Source organism: Mytilus californianus, unplaced genomic scaffold (assembly GCF_021869535.1).
Source record: "Mytilus californianus isolate M0D057914Y unplaced genomic scaffold, xbMytCali1.0.p SCAF_2, whole genome shotgun sequence".
In the NCBI taxonomy this organism is placed as follows: Eukaryota; Metazoa; Mollusca; class Bivalvia; order Mytilida; family Mytilidae; genus Mytilus; species Mytilus californianus.
Genome location: NW_026262668.1, coordinates 119,231,809 through 119,241,409, shown reverse-complemented (window position 1 = coordinate 119,241,409; position 9,601 = coordinate 119,231,809).

Genomic DNA, 9,601 nt, shown 5'->3' with positions numbered 1-9,601 from the left:
TACAAAAGTCGAGTTCCGAGTTACGAAAGTCGAGTTGCGTGAAAATGGGGAAAACAATTTTAATTTTTTGGTGTACCTCTTTAACATTTTTGAATGATGATTGCTTATAGAATTGTATACAGTATTTTTGATTCTTTTTGTTGTTTGGACTTCATCTGAGTCTCGTGTAAAAAAATGAATGGATTGCTTACATAATCAGTACGCAAAGTATGGTTATTTTCTGAAGAAACAGATAGCCTTTTGAAATACAGCGGATGGCTTGTAGTTTAATTATTATTAAATTCCATAGCTACATGTAGCACCGTCATATTAAACGGGAGATAGCAACTAAACTATAGTACATATATGTAAAAGACCCCATCTGCAGATTTCGTTCAGAGTGGGTGGGCTCTTTGGGGCAGCTGCAGAGGCAATATTTGTTAGGGACCCCAACATTTATTCTTTGGTAGTGACACTCAAAATTGTGGACGTTTAAGTTATAAACTGTTTTTATATAATGCACAATGGCTATCTAATTCATTTTTGGGGGTGCATGCGTCCTTTAAGGATACATTTTTTTCAAATATTTCCAGAAATAAAACACCAAATGTGTTTTATTTTCATTAAAATCCGAACAATTTATTAGAAACTTAATGTCAATATATATATTTTCTCCTAATTTTCAGTAGAAATAATCTTTAAATTTATTCACTTCCATTCTAGACAATTTTTTCTCAAGGAATTCAGAATCAAACAATTCTTTAAAAAAAATCTACGCCTCTCCAAAATATGGATGGCAGATGCCTGAAAGTACAACTTGATGCCATACTTACCCGGGTAAAACTTTTTTCAGCTGCTCTCGTGACAGGCTATGCATGATATTAAAATGAAAAGGAAGCACATTTTTTTTTAGAAAAATGTACAATACCCAGCTGATATCTGAAACTACAACATTTGTATCAAGGCTGCATGCAGGTAAAAAAGTAAACTTGTGACAGACAAGGCTTCCGTGCTCATACCATAAAAACACACGCCATAACATTCCTTAAAACTGTTCTTGTTCTGTGTCTTGTATAGACGAAACACGCGTCTGGCGTAGAAAATATTATAGGCCTGCGGCTCTTTTCACAAAAAATCTTAAGAGTAAAAATACTCGTAAGTCATATACATTTCAGTATAACTTACGATCAATTTTAATCGTAAGATTTTTTGAGAAAAGAGTCGCAGGTACCTTTGATAAGTATTTACTTTAGGCCTAACACAGTGCCATATTCTGTGAGATGTCGATAATTTGCAAGTATATTTCATTTGTTTACATGATTTATTTTCTTATGCTTGATTTGTTCAGTACGGTATACATTTTGTCTTATATCTACAGTATATCCTGTTTTATTTTAGAAAATGAAAAATGTCGCTCTCATGAAAAAAATTAAGCGTGCGTGACTTTGCAACATATAGACTCTTATAAATAAGTATCACGTAACTCTTTCAAATCTATCAAAATACCGGGACCCTTCCTCATGCAGTGTATAACTAAGTTCGGGTACATAGATATAAGAAGATGTGGTATGAGTGCCAATGAGTATGCTTTGTTTATTAAATGCGAAGTAAACTTGAAAGTTCTGTTTCAAAAATCAGACGACACGACAGTAAATTCTTAAGAAATTAGAGAAACATATTATTTTTGTAACTCGCAACTCGACATGACTCGATTATGGCATGGTATTGGTTGCAAAAATTTGATATTTTTCATTTAAATGCAATATTTCTTATTTAATTGGTATATTTCTTCATTTAAATGCAATATTTTATTATTTGAATGGTATATTTTTTCATTTAAATGCAATATCTCTATTCAAATGGTATAATTTTTCATTCAAATGGTATAATTTTCGTTCAAATGCAATATTTTTTATTCAATTGGTATAAAATGTCATTTGAATGTCATATTTTTTATTTAATGGGTATAGTAGTTTTTTTAATTATATGCAATAATTGCATTATAGGAAATTCTTTGACGTCATAAGGTCAAATTTGCAACAACGTTTGTGATTGGTCGGTAATTGTTTGGATTTCTCCCCTTTCTTTCTAAACTTGAGTGACCAAAAATTAAAAAATTCGTAAGGGTTCCGCGGAACCCAGTGTCTCGCCTACTTTTTGCTGTTAATCACAGGCTCAGCAAAAATGAGGAAAAAAATTAATAAAAATATTCCTCTCTATACTATCTTTTGATTGTAAGTAGCTTCTGTCCAAGTTTGGTAAAAATCCAGGATAGTTTATGAATCTAATAAATGTTTTAAAAACTTAAACTGCAGACTGTATGTAATGTTAACTGGAAGAAAAACTAAGTCCATTTATAAGTAAAATACGGAAAAAATGGAACAAAATTTCCTTCTAGATACTAGCTTTTAATCATAAACAAGCTTCTGTCTAAGTTTGGTACAAATCCAGGATAGTTTAAGAAAGTTGTTAAAATTTTAAAAACTTTAACCACAGAGTGAATGTAATGTTAACTGGCAGAAAAACTAAGTCCATTTATAAGTAAAATACGGAAAAAATGGAATTTTTTTTTACAAAATTTACTTCTGGATACTATCTTATGATCATAAACAAGCTTCTTTCTAAGTTTGGTAGAAATCCAGGATAGTTTAAGAAAGTTATTAAAATTTCAAAAACTTTAACCACAGAGTGAATGTAATGTTTCCTGGCAGAAAAACTAAGTCCATTTATAAGTAAAATACGGAAAAAATGGATTTTTTTTTTTACAAAATTTACTTTTGAATATTATCTTATGATCACAAACAAGCTTCTGTCCAAGTTTGGTAGAAATCCAGGATAGTTTAAGAAAGTTATTAAAATTTCAAAAACTTTAACCACAGAGTGAATATTTGTGGACGCCGCCGACGACGACGACGACGACGACGACGACGCCGACGGAATGTAGGATCGCTATGTCTCGCTTTTTCGACAAAAGTCGAAGGTTCGACAAAAAGCGTCAGAATATCGCCCCTCTAACTAAATTTGGCGTTCGTGCGAGTTCGTGCACTGGCTGTTAATGCCAATAATGGCCAGGACGAGCAAAAAATGCGAGTGACAAGTAATAATGATTAATTTGACACACAACTTGTTCATGGATAGAAACAGATGCCTGCGTGCATGGCAAAAACACCTCCAATGAAAACCTTTTCTGAAGAAACTCTCCTACAGTCTACACATTGAAATAAAAAAAAATACATAGCTAGCCCCCTCCCCCTTCTAAATCCAGATACATGTAATCATGACGTTCTTTGGTGCTATATCATTTTTTACTTTTCTTGATCCTCAGAGACGTTGCAGGAAGGCACACATTAAATAAGAATAAAAAGCATCCAGGACGTTACAATTATTTGGACTAAGCCCCCTCTTTTTTACTACATGTAGAAAAAAATCACCTAATTACTACAGCAGAACCAGAAACCCACAAGTAGAGACATAAGCTGTTATACTCCGGAACTGATTCTTTAATAAAGACAATTCAGGATAAATTGGAACCAGTTACTAACCCATGTTACAACAATAGTCCTATAACATAGGACTTCACTATATGAGGCGTGAACTTCATATTTAATACTATCTATAATATGTGCTCTCATGTCTTCTGCTGCAAATCATTTGACATTTAGGATTCGTTGCTGAGCTTTTTTTTTACTGTTCTCGTCTCCGAATCCCTTAAATAGATTTTTTTTCAAGCCCCACAGTAGTTCAATAATTACTATTTGTCTTTGCATATTATTAAATAAGTATGCAGGGCATATTTCAAAACATATTTTATCTTCAGGACTTTTAAATGATTTACTTTTCAATACTGCATTGGGAAGGGGGGTATACAAGTTTATTTTGTGACACATTATATAATATAATTAGGTATCCAACAAATTATATGATTGTACGTTTAGCTATTATCTAGACCCGTACAAAATGTGTATAATTAGACACATTTAACAGGGGCGGATCCAAAACCTCGGTGTCTAGAGAGGGGGGGAGTAGGTTCAAATTTAGATATTTGTATAGAGATGTATATATGCGAGTATTGGCAGTCATGGTTATGGTGTGTGTGTGTGAGGGTAGGGGTTTCAGATCAAAGATCGTTTCTATAATTCTATATCTTTTAGTTTATACCATTTCACTCTATTCTTTACCCTTTGATCTCTATTATATTTGTCCTAAACATGCTTGACATATTTGCCACTGGACATAAGGCAACCAAAAGTCAATCAACGTATCCTGTATATTTCATCATTTCTTTATTATGTTATCTATAGGTTTAGTCCCGCCCCTTATCTATTTTTTTGCACATTAGGGACTACATCAAAAGTTCAATGTAGGATAAAAAAAACTTAATTCATATAGTCCCCCCCCCCTCTTAACTTAATTTGGGAAACATTGATTGACCAATAAGGATATATATAAAATCGATGTTAATTAAACAGAACTTGCAGCAATTTTGACCCCCCCCCCCAAAAAAACAAACTATTTGAATTAAGTTTTTTATCCTTCATTGATTTTCTGATGTCGTCCCTTATCCTCTCTATGTAAACCCAATTCATGTCCTGATAAATGGTGACTCATGCATAGCATCATATGTGGTTATTAAAACAAGAAACATATTCATATTATAATAATTAATGTATGCTAGGACTTATAGATAGATGTCATTAGTCCCAGGTCATGTAATAAAGCAGGTCTTATAAAAATACAATAGCATTTGAATTTTGATGATTATATATATGTTTATATATTTTATAATGCCATTTTTGGAAAAAAGGGTAGGGGCAAGGCGTTTTTAAAACATATCAATGGGGCACGTTTTTTATTTTTTGTTCTTCGGAAGTGAGCCAGAAGAAGTCCATTTCTGTTTTTTTTTTTTTTTTTGCATTGGGAAGATCTTCTGGCTCTCTTCCACCTCTTCTTTTTTGATAGGTTGACGGCAGAGGCACATACCAAACATGGCGTCGTTTAGTCTAAATGAAATTAATAAATTTATGAATGCAGATATATTAGAATGTGAGCTGTTTTATAAACGTTTTATGGTATGACAGCCTTAGTAGGACATCCCTGTAGGACTATAAACTGGATAGATATAAGAACTACACGGACAATAACAGTTCAGGGACGATTATTTGATATTCTAGGGAAGTGGTTTTGATTGATTGGTATTTAACGCTACTTTCAACACTATTGGGCTATTCCGTGGTGGCCAGTTTAAATTTATAGATGAAGGATGGGGAAGAGAAGAGAGGGCATTATTATTCATTTCAATCTGTCGCTAATCATGCCTATTTTTCAGCTCTTATCAGGCAACCATATTCATATATGAAATCCTTCTGTCCCCCACCCCAACAAATAAATAAATATCAAATGGTTTTCCTCTTATTTAACACAAGTTTAAATTGATTGATTGTTTGTTGCTAATTTTAACGCCCAGTGAAAATTATTTCATGGTTGTTCAGGAAGACACGAGTTTAGAAGTCACAGATATAATATAAAAATGAAGAGATGGAATATGATTGCTAATAAGGCAACTATCCACCGGAGTTCAAATATGAAGTGGATGTAAGCAATTATAGATAAGATAAGATAAGATAAGAAAAATTTATTTTAAGTCGGGTTACATGAAATACTACAAACATAAGCTCTGTAGAGCTTTTTGCCGTCATGTAGACAACTGCTTTTTGTAGACAATACGGTAAGGCCTTCAACAATGACAAAAACCTGATACTGTAAAGTCGTCTATAAAAGGCCCGACATGAAAAGTGTGAACAATTCAAACGAAAAAACTAACAGCCTAATTACACATAACAAAACAATTTACAAAATATCAAATATGAGTCGAGACAGGAACCAACGACAACCACTAAACTACAGGCTCCATCCCTGGGACAGTTAAATAAAGAATATGGCAGGGTGGATATAAAAACGAAGATGTGGTATGATTGCAAATGAGACAACTCTCCACAAGAGATCAAATGACACAGAAATCAACAGCTATAAGTCACCGTACGGCCTTCGACAATAAGCAAAGCCTACACCGCATAGTCAGCTATAAAAGGCCCCGAAATCAAAAATGTAAAACAATTCAATCGAGAAAACTAACGGCCGAATTAATGTACAAAAAAATGAACGAAATACAAATATGTATAACAAAGCAACAAATGGCAACCACGGAATCACAGGCTCCTGACTTGGGACAATCACATACATACAGAATGTGGCGGGGTTAAACATGTTAGCGGGATCCCAATCCTCCCCCTAATCTGGGACAGCGGTGTAACAGTACAACAACATGTTTGTGAGCAACCCATCCCGAAGCTGGGACAGTGGTGTAACAGTTCAATAAAATAACAACCTGCACAAATCAGCAAATTAACTCAAAAGATCGGTACGAGACACACAAAAAAACTAACATTAAGACAATAGACACAAAGCACCGACATAAGAGTATTTGCAATTACTGGAAGTTTGCTCAAACCTAATTACAACTGGTACTGTAATAAATCTTGTTCTCCCAGACTGAGTTATCAATCAGTACACAACGCGCGGCAAAGGATTTATTAAAAAAAGAAAACAGTCTGAGAAACGTCTGGTTTACGTTGTATATAGATATAAGAAGATGTGGTATCATTTTGAGTGCCGATGAGACAACTCTCCACCCAAGTCATAATTTGTAAATGTAAACCATTAAAGGTCAACGAACGGTCTTCAACACGGAGCCTTGGCTCAAACCGAACAGCAAGCTATAAAGGGCCCCCAAAAAATTAGTAGTGTAAAACCATTCAAACGGGAAAACCAACGGTGTCTTATCTATTTAAAAAAAACCGATATACTTGCATATAAATCCATATATAATGAAATGGTTTTTGAAAAGTGGACCGAACGTTTTGACCATCGAAATTTTGCAATAGAAATACTAGTTATGACCACAAGATTTTAACAGCCAGTGCAGGACTCGCACGAACGTTAGATTTAGTTGGAAAATTATACCATTTGAATGAAAAATTATACCATTTGAATAAAAAATATTGCATTTAAATGAAAAAATGTACCATTCAAATAAAAAAATATTGCATTTAAATGAAGAAATATACCAATTAAATAAGAAATATTGCATTTAAATGAAAAATATCAAATTTTTGCAACCAATACCATGCCATACTCGATATGTATGTTTTGTTTTATTTGTTGCTCTGTCGGTTTTAAAAGCTCTTCAGAGCTTATGTTTTATACTTGTATTTGCACATACCGACTCTAAAAAAGCTTTATGTCTTATGTCTTATGTCTCGACTTTCTTTACTCGCAACTCGGCCTTTTCAACTCGCAACTTGCAACTCGACGATAAGAAACCCTCTACTGCTTTAGTTTTTAAGATGAAAGCCAAAAAAAATCATTTGACCCTTATGTTCTACTTTTAGAAACTGCCGCCATGTTTTAAAATGGATCAAAACCCCGAATGAAATCTATAAACTAGATACCCCAAGGAACAGTCAATTTAATTTCAAGTATTTGACCAAGTAGTTTCAGAGAAGAAGATTTTTGAAAAAGTAATTAGACTTTCACAAAAAAGTGTAAAAAAAGGTTTTAAGGGCAATAACTCCTCAAGGGGTCAATTGACTATTTTGATCATGTTGACGTATTTGTAGATCTTACTTTAATAGCTGAACATTTATACTTTCTCTCTATCTATTATAATATTAAAGAAAATAACCAAAAGCAGTAAAATTTAATAATCAAAGCACCAAGGGCGCTATAGGCAGTTAATTAGAAAAAAAACCAAGGCAAATGTAACAGAAGTTATCAAGATGAATATTGTGGAAGAATAGGTTTAATTATTTATCTCAGCTATTTCTTAAGTATCAAATAATGTTTGTACTGTTATGTTTCCGCTATCCAATCCTACCATTTTCAAAAGTTATTTCTAATGTATTTTAAATTACTTTAAAATATGTATCCTTTTTTTAAAGATTCAATGTCTGAGATTATGCACATACCCTGTCCCATGTTAGGGGAGGGTTTTTTGCCAGCTAACATGGTAATTTAACCCGTCACATTCTACATGTACCAGTCCATAGTAAGGACCCAGTAATTTGGTGGTTGTTGATTGTTGCTGTATATCATTATTATTTTCTATAATTGTTTTGTACATAAATCAGGCTGCTAGTTTTATTTCGGGGTCGTTTATAGCTTACTATGCAGTATAGGTTTTGCTCATTGTTGCAGGCTGTATTATCATCATACCAGATCTATAGTAATTAACTTCTGTAAACTTCTCCATACAGTCATACACTGAGGATTGAATTTAACTTATGGAGGAATATTCTAACAGCATAATGGTGTCCATTATAATAACTCCAACAGTGGTGTATAGTTTTGTTCCACTATATACATGTACTAGATTTTTAATATGCCATATTAGCGGTTTTAGTTGGATCAGCTGGTGCCACTACGCAAAATGATTAAATCATACCTGAAACTATCCGAAGTGGTGTAATTTTTTTGTATATTATATTACACTAAATGCTGATGTTGTTATAATGGCCTAGCAATGATGCAACATATACTGTTGAAGGCTATACAGTTCTCTATAATCATGATAATTGCTTACATCCACTTCATTTGAATTTTGGTGGATAGTTGTCTCATTGGCAATCATACATTGTACCACATCTCCTTATTTTTTGTCTAATCTGTAATTAACTGTTAACACAGAGACATGTCTTGCCTACTTGTTATTTTGATAATGCAAATGTTGAAAATAAAATAGAAATACTTTTAACATGTAAGTGATATTCAAAGACAATGAACCATGACTGATGGTACAGAGCTGAACAATCTCCACGGAAATGAGATGTACCAATGCTACAACTGCATACTAAATACCATTGACTTTTCATAAGTCGTTCCCTTTAAACAAACCTTAACACAAATTCACTTGTAAACTATGTAAAAGTTTCAAAGGCAATGAATTATGATGAGGGGGTTGGGTTATACATGTAATCTCCATGGAAATGAAACTTTTGAATGCCAATGCGTTTGCATACCAAATATCTTTGACTTAAGATTACTGAGGTTCATCTTAAACTGACATAATCACAAACTAATACATGTAAACTAAGTAAAAGTTTCAAAGTCAATAGACCATGACACAGGTGTAAGGACCAAATATTCTCTGTGGTAATGAGCTGTGGTAATGCTTCTATAACTGCAGGTCAATTATCATTGACCTACCACTATTGGTTTCCCTAATACTAACCTAATCAAAAACTTATAAATGAAATTTCAAAGTAGCATAAGCTTCCAAGTCAAAAGAGAATGATTGAGGGGGCGGGGCCAAATAATCTCAATGGAAATTAGAAATGACCAAGTTTATACAACTGCATACCAAATATCATTGACCTACCACTATTGGTTCCCCCTAAACCGACCTAATCACAAACTAATAAATGTAAACTATGCAAAGTTTCAAAGTCAATAGACCATGACTAAGGGGGTGGGGGCAAATAATCTCCATGGTAATGAGATGTGCCTATGATAACACAACTGCTCACCAAATATCATTGACATACCATAAACTAGACCTAATCACAAA